General features: G+C 40.6%; 1 long non-coding RNA gene across 1 annotated transcript; it reads right to left on the bottom strand.

The window, feature by feature from the left end:
* Nucleotides 1-10,564: 10,564 nt before the first annotated feature.
* LOC106032490 (uncharacterized) lies at nucleotides 10,565-13,940 on the bottom strand. The gene is made up of 3 exons (XR_010830392.1): nucleotides 13,781-13,940; nucleotides 13,124-13,176; nucleotides 10,565-11,937 (listed from the first exon to the last, which is right to left on the bottom strand). It is a non-coding gene; the product is annotated as an uncharacterized lncRNA (long non-coding RNA).
* Between the last annotated feature and the right edge of the window lie 222 nt (nucleotides 13,941-14,162).

Raw genomic sequence — 14,162 nt, 5'->3', positions numbered from 1 at the left:
TATTCAGTCCATTTTGATAATCTGAGCAATTTTTTCTCATTAAGCTACAAATAATTTAACAATGGGGGTGAATTTGGCTGGAATAGCTGATCAAACTGGTTGAGAATTCACTGATACTGAGGCAAGTAAAAAAACATATATAAAAAAATCAACATGGCTTCTGACTGCTGTTACAAGTCTGCTGTTTTGTAGAAAATCTCAAAGTAATAAGGCCAGGGTATGGATAATACTACAGTGCATCTCTTCCAGGCCACAGTCAGCTGGACAGAGGGGTCAGAAAGAAAATCCTCAGATGAAGATGATATATTAGAACTACTTGCTACCAGGGGTGGGCCTAAATGAGAAAACCCACTTCTCACCTACTGAAGGGAAAGATTACAACATGCAAAACACTGAATTTGGGTCTAGATAGGAGATTATACATTCGTACAGCTGTGTGGACAGTTCTGAGAGGGAAATAAGCGGGTCAGGAATGCCATTATAGCAGGGCAGAGAAAAGGGTTGCTACAGCTGGGAGTACTTCAGCTGCAAATCTGCGCCAGAGCCAGATGCAAAATGGCTCACAGTGGTTTGTTTCTGGCTTTTCTCATGCAGATGACAGAAAGAAAAAATGTACTATAAAATCTGCTCAAAGTGTCTGTATAGTCTCACTGTGTTGCTCACACCTCCTGAAGATTACAACTGTTCAACAACAAGATAATGCTTATGGGTATACTTTGTTTTTACAAGTGTGTAGGGTTTGGTTTTTGTGGTGTTTTTCTTTTCTTTTTCTTTTTTTTTCCCCAAATTATGATGGGCCAGAAAATTCACCGCTGCTTCTCTCTTTTATATAAATAAACATTTATATATATAAAGTGCCTGTCACCATATTGATAAACCACTCTGATGGCAGGGGTAAGAACAGGAGTTGGCCTGTTAGTACCTCAGCACTTCTGTTTCCAGCCAATTCAAAAAAAAAAAAAAAAAGCCACAGGACTGGGTTGCTTGGCATCCATCCTACAGAGGGACCACCAAGAGGAACAGAACCCTGCATCCAGACATTACACTTCAAAATACAAACTAAAGGCAACAGTGCTGCCTTCCAGCTACATTTAAAGATTGCGCAGTCATTATTGACTAACATCCAACAGAGCCACCTCAAACCTTGTAAGGCAGGGTTCAAAGAGGTACAGTGAGCTGAACGTGCATCTATCTCAATGCTCTAAGAACAAGTTTGCAAGGTGCTAATATATTCAGTGCAAGACTAAGGCAAGCACAGCCACAACGATCACACCTTTGCATACGTTGTCCAACAGGTATGTCATTTTATTCTTTTACATATTTTCATATACTTAACCAAGGTACCCGTGTGCTCTCAAATACCAGCAGGTATTGGCACATTGTATTTTTAAAGTGTCTAAGGTATTTTTCCATAAAAGACATCAGATGTTGCTGCTGCTTAGGAATTATTAAAAGTACTAGAGCAGAGGGAGAATTAAGTTTACCACTTAGCTGCCTAGTCCATGGACCATTTTCTGTCCACCTCTCCTCTGAAACATTTTTGAAATTTAAAAAAAAAAAATCCTTGGGGAAAAAAATCGCAACCTCCTCACTAATTAATTTACATTTGTTTTTTATATCTTTACTGGCATTTCTCTTTTCTGTGGTGATTTTGATTGAAAAGTGGTTGTTCCTCTTTTACTTTGTGGTGTGTGACATCTTTGTTACATGCTGTTTTGTGCTATATAAGAATATACAGTTTTGACTGCTACTTATTATTTTGCCCTGGTAATCTATAATTAGTCACCTTAGTGATGACATGTTTCTTTCTTCATAGCAATACTCCTTTTACTAATTTTTAAAATTATTAATTACAAAACAAAAACGTATTTGTCTATCTTCATTTTTCTACCACTTCATATATAGCTTATTTGGGGCAAGCAAGAAAACAAAGTAAGCCTTTTCCCTAATGTCTGGAAAGGGGGATGGATAGGCTTAGCTCTAGACCTAGGAACAGTCCTGTGGTAGGGAAAAACACTAACAACGGGGGGGGGGGGGAATAAAAGCAAGGGCTTGAAGAAACCAAGGTTTCTGCTTTGATAGCAGCTGTCCCTATGAAACATCAGTGCCCACAGCCCTACTTGGCACGTGTTGCAGTGGGCAAAGATCAGGGAGCAGGGGAGAGGAGCTGGACAGTTCGTAAGCTTTCAGTGATTTTTAACTCACCCTTTCTAAATGTAGTTACTCCAGCTTTATGTAGGTTTCTCTCTTGTGAGCCAGTTCAAGATGATACAACAGCACTTCAATTCTGTTGCTGGTCAAATGCAAGCACACCTCAAGGTAAGGGCAATTTTACAATCCTGATTCATTTATCAAACCTGACAAGTACTGCACATTATGATTTCCATGTGACAGTTTGACTGTAAATTTACCCTCTGCAAGATCCTTTTATATGCATTCAAACTAATTTACCTCTTGCTGATCGAGTCCTACCTACCTCGTAATTTGCTTAAATGCAGAGCCTAAATTGACTAAATCAAATGCATTTGCGCAAACTCAATAAACAGAGCCATTACCCACTGAAATAAGCAAGTCTCCTAAGAGCGTCAAATGCTTCATTACAGTGGAAGAGTTGGCTCAGGAGCCCCACGCCACTCCAGCTAACGACCATGTTTCTCTCTTCATTTCATTAGCCAGTCTGAGGCCTCCAATACTTTTTTTCTAGAAACGGAAGCGCAAGAAGCGTACATAGCTTTATCAAGTACGGCAACCAAAGCAGCTAAAGCTCATTTTCCAGTGTAATGAAAAGGAACCAGTGCAGAAAGATACATTTAAATATCCCTGCTAATGCATGCATTAGCTAAACCATAGTCATTCTTAAAGATCTCAACCACATAGCACACTGCCTCCATTTGTGGAGGAGGTCATAAAATTATTGCAGCTCTGTGTCAGCACATGATTTTTATAGCAATGCAAAATACAGCTGAGTCACCTGGCTCTGTGTCTGGCACAGCACCTCAAAAGGCACTTTGGTTCGCCATTGCAAAGCAACCCCTCAGAAACAAACACCCTGCCTTCAGCCACAAGTGCATTCCGCCCCTTAATGAACGATGCTCAAAACAGGATCCACCTGACAAGGATGAAAATTTCAGTCACTTGCACCACAATCTACCCCAAATACTTATTAGTGTAAATTGATCTTCATGGTTTTGTAATTTAAACATCATTGTAGCATTAGCAACGGAAGCCAATATTTAATTAAAAAAAAAAATGTGTGGAAAACTGTGTGGATTCAAAAGTGTTTTGAATTGAAAGTAAACTTCATGCTTATTGATAATAATATCTGAATAACGCTTGCATTACACCACACATACCAATAGTTTTTCTAATACAGGGAAGGAAAATGCAGGGCAGTGCTGCTACACTAGGTATTCTTGCTAGAATTCATTATGAGGGTACACCTGCAAACCCTGATGCAAAGGGGAGTTTAAGCACAGCTATGTTCATTGTCAGTTTCAAACTATAAACTGTATTTCATCTATCTAGCTGACGTGAAGGAGGGAAAAAAAAAAAAAAAAAAAGCTTTTACCAAAACTAGTAACAAAATGCAAACATTTTTTGCTGATATGTATAAAATAAAATAAACTCAAATATATAACTAGAGCTGAAAGTCTTAAACTACCAGACTAATTTTGGGAACAGCCACATTTTTAATGCAAATGATTAATAAACGTGGAATTTATGAAATGTTTATCTTTAAAATGCTTTAGAAATCTATTTTTCTATTAATAACCAAAAGTAGTAATCTGGGCTTGCTGCAAATAGTATGCTATTGCAAACCCATAAAATCCAGGAAATTAAGTCATCCGACACAGTAACTACACCATTCCTCTTCAGCTCTTTCTCCTTTGCCACTTCTGCCTTTAGTTCCCTATATGCTAATCTCCATCAAAAATTAGTAAGACACTGTTATGGTTTCTAATATAGCATGCTAAAGAATTATGTACAGATCTTCCAAAAACAGATTTTCCTTGTTCATGCCTGAGTAGCTCTGGTGTACCTTGATGTACATTGGTCCTGAACAGTGATAGCACTAATAAAGGAGGAGATCTTGTGACTGAGAAGTAATTATTTACTGCATGGGGTGTTGATGCTCCCTATCTCAGGTGTAAAGAACATGAAAGGCTTATAAATTATCAGTGCTTTGCAACAACTATTAATTTTTTAATATTTCTATTAAGGATTAATCATGGTTGATGCTAAATGAGAGGAACTGCAGGTTTGTAGGATGATGCCAGCTGAGAACCTTGCAGCACAAGCTTAGAAACAACATCAGCAAGGCAATGCTTTTTATAAAGGTTGGTGTGCATGGTCAATGGGTTGTGCCTCACTTAACTGAGATTATTTTTTTTTAATGGAAAAGGACATTGAAAAGGAAGGCAGGTGAGGGAAAAGGGTGTAAAGACTGCGGCACCACTGGGTGACAGCATAAAAAACTAAAAAATATATATATTTCTTTAAACAGTGGCCACTGAGAGACTTCTGCGTGCTGTATTGAAATTTAAGATATCTAAAACACTACAGTTAGGATCTTGAACGCATCTTTTTGTTTAATTTGCTTTTTAAGATTGCAGTTAAGATTTGCTATGTCTTGCCTGCCCCAAAAATGTGACAAGAATCCAGATGTAACAGCTCAGGCTACTCAGCAAGGTTCTCAACTGGTAAACAAGGGAGAACAGGATTTCTAAATACTGTGAATAGAATTAAATTCCTGGATCTGAGTCCTGGTTTTGTGTTTTTGTTGTTTTGTTTTGTTTTCTCTTGTTGCTTTGCGCTTGGTGTTTCTTTCAGACTTCTTAGAAAATGTACTTCATTTCTATGCTGAGTATTGGCTTTAATTTTTATAGTCTTTATATACAAACTATAGCACACTACATAGCATAGTAGAATTTACCCACTGGTATAGGTCCAGGATTAGTCACATCTTTCACAGCCCTCAGTCTAAGACTCAGTTCTGAATTTATCCCAGTCACAATTAGGCTTGCTTGGGCACTCAGGGAAATTTATGTATCAATTTGGTGTATCCTGAGAAAATCAGTGAGCCAAATAACTAGTAAAGATATACAGCAAGTCGCAGTGGTGTCACTGCTTTAGTTCCAGCACAGGAGTTGCATCAAAACCCAGGTGCAGCTGGTCCATTGTTTCAGTAAAACTGATTGCAGCCATCAGCATCCCTCTGCCCAAACCCAGCTCATCTGGAGCATGAGGTGTGCCACCGGTCTATAAAACAAAAATGTGCTGCAGTGGCCTAATTCCTTTATTTTCCCTGCAAGGGTGTATTAGATCACACAGCACTTTCTTTGCTTTGTACTGATACACTGCCAAGTTAAAAATTGCTAACAGAGCATACGCTCTGGCTGTGATACACACAAATAACAGCAAATGGTGTAGAAAGGTCTCCATGTGGACTATAGGTTGCTGTTTGGACTTGATGATCTTAAGGGGCTTTTCCAACCTAAATGATCCAAGGACTGTACAGAGACTCAGCTGTGGCCCCGTACACGCACAGCATCCACGTCACCTGTTCCTGCTGCTAGCAGTCCTGAATTAGAGGCAGCCCAGGTGTATCTCCAGAAATCGCAGTCTCCTTGAAGAGATGGCACAGGCAGATATTCCCAGGGGATGGTCAGTTTGGGAGCAGTTTTGTACCATTTTTTCTTTCTGGACTGCTGCCAATGCTGCCAGTGGCACACAGCTGTCAGTCACCCAGGCTCTTCAAGCATGTGGACAGCTTGTAGAAATCTAGCCTTACGTTACACGGAGATGATATATAATCTCATATTCCTCTCCCTCCCTGTGGCATGACAGCTGGCAAGCAAGTATCTCTAAAGAAGGTCCACGGACATAGCAAACCCTTTTATGCTTGCACAGTACAGAGTGATGCTGTTTTAAAAAGCAAGATTAATTCAACCCAGTTCCATCCCTCCACTTCCTCATGCTCCTTCCCTCAAAACGGACTTCCTTGACTATGGGAATGAACAAGAACTTATTTTTAAAAGGTGTGTTGTCTTCATTTTTTCACAGCAGATTAGACATGCACATATTGTCAGTCTGTCTCTTGCTGATCTGGTTATAGTTAGTGCAATTTCAAACTAAAAAACAGAATTCATCACTCACCGCCTTATCTTGAAGCCTGTTTAATGGGACAAGTGCATGGAAGAGACAGCCATTGTAGCAACATAGATAAAATTACTCTCTTCATGGACCAGAGAGCAACTGCATGACTCTCAGGAACCAGTGGTTGGTTTGTTATTGTTGCTGTTTTTCTAGTTGGCTTCTCCCACTCCAAGGGAGATAACAGTTTATACCATGCTAAAATGACTCCTTTTGCTCTGCCCATTGAGACATTCCATTTCTTCCTCAGTTTCTGACTTTCCAGTTTCCTGTCCTCCCCTTGCCCTTTTTGTGCCTGCCCCAACAACATTTGCCATGTTGTCTGCAAACCCAACCTGAGTAAGCTGACAGAGAACTATTGGTCCCTTCAAGGCAACTGAGAAATTAGAGGAAGCACTGCAGAATCAGAATCTGCAAACATATTTGAGGAATTCACTCTGAGCAATACTCCAGTCAGCATTTTATTACTACATTTCTAAATTGCTTCCTTGCAGTTCACTATCAGACACTCTATCCAATCCCTCTACTTTAAGAAATTGTTTAAAGTAATGCCAGCTGACAAAGATGTAATTATTGTATGTACAGTACATGTTAAGCTTGTCATGGTGCTGCTTTCTCAGGAGGCTTCAGAAGCCAGACCAGCATGGAGCTGTGCAGCTGGTTTTCCTGCTCAGTATCCCTGTTTTTCCTTTTCCCCTGACAGCTATTGCTAGCTGGTTCTCTTCTTGGTATTAGAAGATGGTATTAGAACTCTTCATATACTTGTAAAATGGGATTAACACATTAGCACAGCTGCAGATAGGGTTATTTGTCCCACTTCAGCATTGTAGCATAAACATGCACAAGAGCTTCTATGGAAGTAAGATTTATTACAAAGTTCTCTATAGATCCATAACCATGGAGACTACCAGGATAGTATCAACTACATTGAGAAGAAGAGGCAAGCGATTTGAATGCTGCAGAGCCTCCTCAATGTCTTTGTCTTAGAGTATATTGTTTAATTTTACTTACAGTCAAAGTAATTTAAAATTATTATTAATATTTTTAATCTTTTCAATTCAACTTAATATCATATCAAAAACATCCACTACTGACCCCCCTTCTTTGAAATGTTTCATGGTCAATTTTCAGTATGGTACTCCGAGGGATATGGTGAGATCCTCCATATTAACCAAAAAAGGACCTATTCCTGCCCTGTTCCCCACTGTAAGTCAGTGCACAGAATTAAAGGCTAACACAGCTTTCATATCTTCAACGAAATGGCAAATCCTTATGTGAATGAATTTCAAATACTTTAATAGATTTTTTTTTCTTAACTCCCCACCTTTTTTTTCCCCAGGAGCTGAAAGGTCTACAAAAGGTGCAAAGCTAGCAGACAGGTAAATATCGTGTTCATGAGGGAAATTTTAAAAACCTGAAAAAAAAATGTAACTCTAAATCTTTTGCATTCATTTCTAAGCAGATTAATGTCTGGGAATCTTTGCAGAATGAAGTTTTGGATCTCAACATGCATCTCAGTTCTTTTTCATGAACAGAAACTCAACCCTGCCTAAAGTGCAATTGCAGCACTTGCAGAACAAGTTACTGATAGAGCAATGTCATTAACAATGTCATCCTCTCTATTATGGCTTCTTGATCCAGCCTACTGATGAATATTGGGAAAGTGTTACTAATATGCAACAAAGCACTATACAGTGCACATTTCATAAATCCTCCTTCTTTCATGTGTATAAATGCTATTGACTGTGGAAGAACAGACTGATGACATTATTAAAAAATATTTTTGTTATTGGAGAACATGAATAATTTTCACTTCAAAGACATCCTGACATATATAACACTAGTTCACTTCTGAGGCTCGGGCAAGCCAAGAAGGCCAAAACGTCCTGGCTTCTATCAGAAATAGCATGGCCAGCAGGACCAGGGAAGTGATTGTCCATCCCCCCGTACTCAGCTCTGGTGAAGCTGCACCTCGAGTGCTGTGTTCAGCTTTGGGCCCCTCAGTACAAGAAGGACACCGAGGCCTTGGAATGTGTCCAGAGAAGGGCTACGAAGCTGGTGAAGGGCCTGGAACACAAGTCCTGTGAGGAGCGGCTGAGGGCACTGGGGGCGTTTAGTCTGGGGAAGAGGGGGCTCAGGGGAGACCTCATTGCTCTCTACAACTGCCTGAAAGGAGGTTGTAGCAGGGTGGGTGTCGGTCTCTTCTCCCAAGCAACAAGCGATAGGACAAGAGGAAATGACCTCAAGTTGTGCCAGGGAAGGTTTAGGTTGGATATAAGGAAAAATTTCTTCACTGAAAGGGTTGTGAGGCATTGGTACAGGCTGTCCACGGAAGTGGTTGAGTCACCATCCCTGGAGCTATTTAAAAGATGTGCAGACCTGGTGCTTAGGGACATGGTTTAGTGGTAGGCTTGACAAGTGGTAGCTTGGTCAATAGTTGGATTTGATGATCTTAGAGGTTTTTTCAAAACTAAATGATTATGTGATTCTAAGCATAATGTTTCCCCTAAACCACAAGTCCTACAATACTGGCCAGTAGTTGCTGTCCCCATCTCTACCGTAACCTTGATAGTCTGGTAGTTTTCAATGCCTCCACCGACTGGGTCTCTGCATCTTCTTTGAGGAACATGGCCCAGGAGCCCTACAAGGACTGTGATTGTACCTAGATCATGTTGCTCTCAGGAGCCTATGAGCTCAGCTTGGCTCTCATCTTTCCTCTGTCACCACTGCCCAGTAGAGCTTATAATTTCTACCCACCTCTTCACTTCTTGGGCTGTGATACTTCAGTGGCCCATTAGGACATGGGAATTGCTGCTTCCAGTCAGACCCCATCTACTCCAAGCATTCAGAAAGCAGCCACAGACATACTGGTGTTAGATTAGGTTCAAGGACCCTTCAGTAGGCTGACAGAGGAATAATGGATCCGGAGGATGACTCAGTTCAGGCATATCTCTGACAAGCACAGAATGACTTATGAACACGCAGAAGGAACTCTTTTCTGAAACTTCATCAGCTCAGCATGTAGCAGCCCCTCCCACAGACTGGCCTTGCCTCACACTTTTTCCTAAGTAAAGAAAATCCTGTACTGAAGGTCTCTGTCTCCCAGGGAAAAAAAAAAAAATCCTGTTGGGGTATACAAATAATCCAAAAGAGTTTATGAAATCACAAGAAAACCTTCACCCATCTCTCCCAGCTGTTGTCATTACTCCCAGTGCTTTTATCCCAGAAGACCCCTTCTCAACAGAAAAAATTACACCAGCCTCAAGCTCCTACAAGTCTCTTTGAATAGGCTATCTTGTTCAGCTTGCAGCAAACAAGATCCTACATCATGCTGCTGTCACTTCCAGCTGAAGAATGTAGCATTCAGTCCAAACCACATAACAAGCCAGTTGAAATTTCCCTTTGCTTGCTGCAACATCAGCGCCTTGTTATTTATATAAATATTCAATTTCAGATTTTGATAGATATTGATTTGACATTGTTCAGTTTCACCGAGCATTCCCCTCTGCCCATGTTGTAAAACAAGGAACAGGGATGCTTCCAGTTTCATTTTGTATTACATTTCACAGCATACATCTTTTTCTAAATTTTTTCTGCCTATAAAACTGAGAAGTAATCTCATTTCCTACAGGGCTGAGCAAAGAGAATGAGAAACTCATTCTGCCATGCAGGCTATTCAAAGTGCACGCATCTGAACTGCAGGATAGGACTGATGTCTGATCAATAAAGGTGGGTGGTTTGTCATTGTTTCTTTAATTTGCTTTTAATAGTTTTTGTTAGAATGTAAAATCCAAGCATCAAACTATAGCTTTAGCGATAAAGGCACAGACCTTTTGAAAGGGTAACCACTTAAAACTGTGCTCATCTGTCTTTGAAAATTGCTTTCCCAGTTAGTTCTCTTCAGTTCCCTAAAATACTTCTAGTATAATATGAAAAGGAAGTACTTTCCACATGCCAACTTTAGAAGCAAATGAATACAAAGCCCAGTTTTTCTTATGGATAATTTGTAGCAAATTATGCCAAATTACGCCAAATTACTGAAAATGGAATTAAAAAGAAAAAAAAGTGCTAGCTGATATAACTTCAGTTGCTACAAAGAATTAGCTACCTGCTAACCAGTATCTCACTGTTTCAGTATCATATTGTTTAATGTTTAATCATATTGTTTAATGATCATGTGGGATCATGCTCTTAGGAAAAAAAGGAAAAAAAATAGTAAGTTCATATGAAAACCTGGCCCATAAAAGTTAGAACTGACCCATCTGTTCCTTAATAAACTTCAGGGAGACACCAGAGACAATTAGGCTGAATTCTGCTTACTTCACATTTTCTGTTCTTCTGTTATAAGACGGTTCAACTTGTTCTGTAGGGTTGTGTGGTGTTTTTTTTTTTTTTTTTTTTCTCCAAAGGTAGCTAGGTAAACTCTGAGGACAGCCTGAAGGGGAAGAGCAAAAAGCTCTTCCTGGGGGAAGGGACATGAGGAAATGCTATATTAAGGTAAATTTGCAGGGACTTCTACTTTAGGAACAAATGTAGTAGTTTTCTCCAACCTTGCCATCAGATTGCCCTCTGTCTTCTGAAATTTCTGCCCATTCCTGAGCTAAACCATTTTTTGTACACTAACCATAAGTAAGGGTAAAAGTGGGGCTCCATATTGAAGACGTGGCTGTTGCCATAACTTCTGAGATTAATGTTCTGTACCTGACACTAAGAACTCCAGCTTCTTTGTTCTCCCACCCCCTCACCAGAGACTAGACAGCAGGTGCATTGATGAGGACCAATTACACTAAATGAAGCCAAAAGCAGATAAAAGTCATCCTGAAACATGCTCAGCCAAGGCATTCCTGACACTGTAAATACTTTAAAGTGATACAAAAGGTCAGAGGAGAAATACATTAATAACTTAAGAAAAGATCATTTGTACTTATGCTATTTCATTCAGAAATGAACTGCATTTGTGAGCAGTGTGAGATTTAAGAAAGACTGGGTAATTACAGAGGTTGTTTAACTTTTCTAAGCAGGTCTTTGATGAGAACGAAGAGAGAAATCTTAAGGGTACAGGGCTGCTGGTGGCTTGCAGTCACTGTAAGCCTGAATATATGGAGTGCCTGCAGAAACCTAGCTGCTGGGTTACAAATATAAAGCAGGCACAGCTGCCCTTCTTCAGGTCCATGTGGCACGACTGCCTTCAAGGTCACGGGGATGCTGAAACAGCACAGCTGTACTGGAAAGCAACAAAAAGGGGTGGAAGGAGAAGAAGGAGAAAAAAACATGAGTTGGGAAAGAAAACAGACTTTCTGAGCCTCAAGGACAAAAAAGAAGTCGATTAGGATTCAAACAATATAAAAAGGGGAAACCTTGCGTTCCATCAAGATTTTTTTTTAGTAGTAATTAATAATCAAATTGTCAGAAAGCAGAGGAACTGTGCTGGAGCAAACCCTTGATGAGAAAGCCAACAATCCAACAAGCCTGCTTCTGAAATGCCACTCAGAGGTACCCCATCAAAACAGGCGGCCTTCACAGGGACAGTTTCAGTGCGGTGCTGACCTTCCAGAGACACTCTCTTTTTAAAAAGCATGGAGAAAGCAGGTTTGCACTTCACTTTTGTTCATTTTGGTTCTTCAGCGAGCTCTCAGGGCCATAGGGTCAGGGGTGCTGGCAAGTGTTTCTGTGCTTTCAAATGAGACCTGGAGCCCTGAAGGCGAGCTGCTGCAGAGGAGAGCTGAGGACTGGCAGCGCAAGGAGTGAGTGGTTTGAAACTTTCGCTGCCTCTTCCGATGCAGCCTGTTAAGGAGACAAAACCCTCAGTCTCGAGAGGCACTGTAAGTGTTTCACACAACATTAAGCACAGAAATGACAAAGCCCTGTTTAGAAAGCACAATTCCCCCTGCCTCGGTACACCAAAGCACAACTTGACACAACCTGTCATGCTGCTAAGGTGCCAGGGTCCCAGCCACTTTTTTTAAGTGAATCCCATGAGAGAATTGCTGTGCTTTTGTGAACCGGGACCTGCTCCAGCACGGACTCCAATAGAAACTGGCTGCAAAATGTAAAAGAAAAATATTTAAAAGGTAAAGAAAAGCAGAGTTGCCCACAGGTGGGAATCACATCCTTTGAGTAGCACACTACAGGGAAGGTGTTACAGGGGAACAGAAGGGTCTTACAGCTGCACTGACGACTCTGAAGCAAAATTTACATTTATATATGTTTAAGACAGCATTCAAAGACAAACTGCACAGGGATCTGGACACTCTTGAATTCCTTCTACCGTGTACAAAATGCTACAATAGTGCAAAGGAGAAGACCAACAATGTGAATCCTACAAAATATGTCCATAATCATGGCAGAAGCTTCAAAACACAGGTCTTGACACTGCAGCAGGGAAAAGATGAGCAGTCTAGGCACAGTGATTCCCCAAGGGTCTCAAGACAACCATGAAGCTTGTCACCAGGGCAGTCCAACAGTGTCAGCACCTGCAACATCCCCATCTCAACTTGTGTGAGAAGCAGAGGTTCACATTAGCAGCAGCCTGTGTGCCACAACAGCTCCATGCCTATCTAGGTGCTAGAAACCAACAGAGTCCACCTGAACTGCTCAAATTTTTCCTTAGCTGAATGGTAATAAAAATACATGAAGTTACCATCTCTGTGGTGGAGCTGATGTAGCAAGAAGTCTCATGGTGTGAGATCAAGTTAATGAATACGGAAGTCATTCTCTAAATGGGGTCAGGACTGTGGTCCTTGTTCTTAGGAGAAGGGCAGACAATACTGTGAGCTATCGCTGAAACTGTTCATATCTGTGACTTTTGAGACTAAATGGACTAAAGAGTTAAAAGCCTCATAAGCTGTGAATAAAGATCTGAGTGGAGGGGACCTGTTTTATGGTCTATACCTTTACAAACAAAAAGTAGACTAGGTAGGAAGTTAAAGACTACACCACCAGTGGTAGCGTTCTCTGAAATGCTCCTTACATTGCAATGTTACAGAAGTGGTACAGAAGGTCCCATGGCATCTGAGGAAATTTCTGGAACAGAAGGAAGAGAGGAAAAACTGTACAAGAAAAATATTCTTCACCTAAGCCCATACAGAACCATGTTGCTACCACTTTCAAGGTTATAGGAAAATTTTAAATCAAAGGCAGATGTAGAAGAGCATACTGTTCAGAGTGATGTCACCTGCAGAAAAGCTCCACAATTTCAGATAAAGGCAAGTGACAGAGTGGAGCAGAAAAGTGCCATTTAACAGGAGGGAGAGAGGGAGGGAAGCATGACCAGAAGTCTTTAAATATATATATATATATATTTATACACACACACACCTGGATTTGATTAAGAATATTACTATGATGGGGATATCAAAAACCAGGGTGGGAAGGGGGCAGAGGGAGGACTAACATGCTGCAAAACATAGTAATCATAGATACAAATTCCATACACAAGGAAGAGATGTGGACTTACAGAGAAATAACAGAAACCCTATGGACTCAAATCCTAGGCAGAGAAAAGAAGAACGTGGTGTTATGACCCAGCCATGAGCATACCGCTGACTGTCACATACTGGAAGAGGCTCAGAGGTCAGAGAAACCACAATTAAAATTAAAATTAAGAAAATTAACACTAGCTACTTACCAGCACCAGATGGTCTTCACCCACAAATTACAAAGAATTCAAGTATGACACAGCTGAATTGCTAGCTGTAGTAAACCATTCCTGAAGAGCGCAGTTCTGTAAGGTCATGACTTCTGAACCCATTGGAGAGTTTTTGAGGAAGTCCATAAGCATATGGATAAGAAAGATCCGCCCCCCCCCCCCCCAAAAAAAAAAAAAAAAAGTCAACAAAAGCCTTAATTAAGAAATTAAGTTGCTGGAAGGGTGGGAGAAGATTGGAAGAAAAGGTTCTCACATGGATAAACAGCTGTTTAACAAGAAAGAAAAGGTACAAACACATGGTCTCATTGCAGGCAGGTGTAGTGCTCAGGTTCATGCCCTTCAACACAGCCACAACTGATCT

This window comes from Anser cygnoides, chromosome 3 (assembly GCF_040182565.1).
Source record: "Anser cygnoides isolate HZ-2024a breed goose chromosome 3, Taihu_goose_T2T_genome, whole genome shotgun sequence".
In the NCBI taxonomy this organism is placed as follows: Eukaryota; Metazoa; Chordata; class Aves; order Anseriformes; family Anatidae; genus Anser; species Anser cygnoides.
This window is presented reverse-complemented; position numbering and strand designations above follow the sequence as displayed.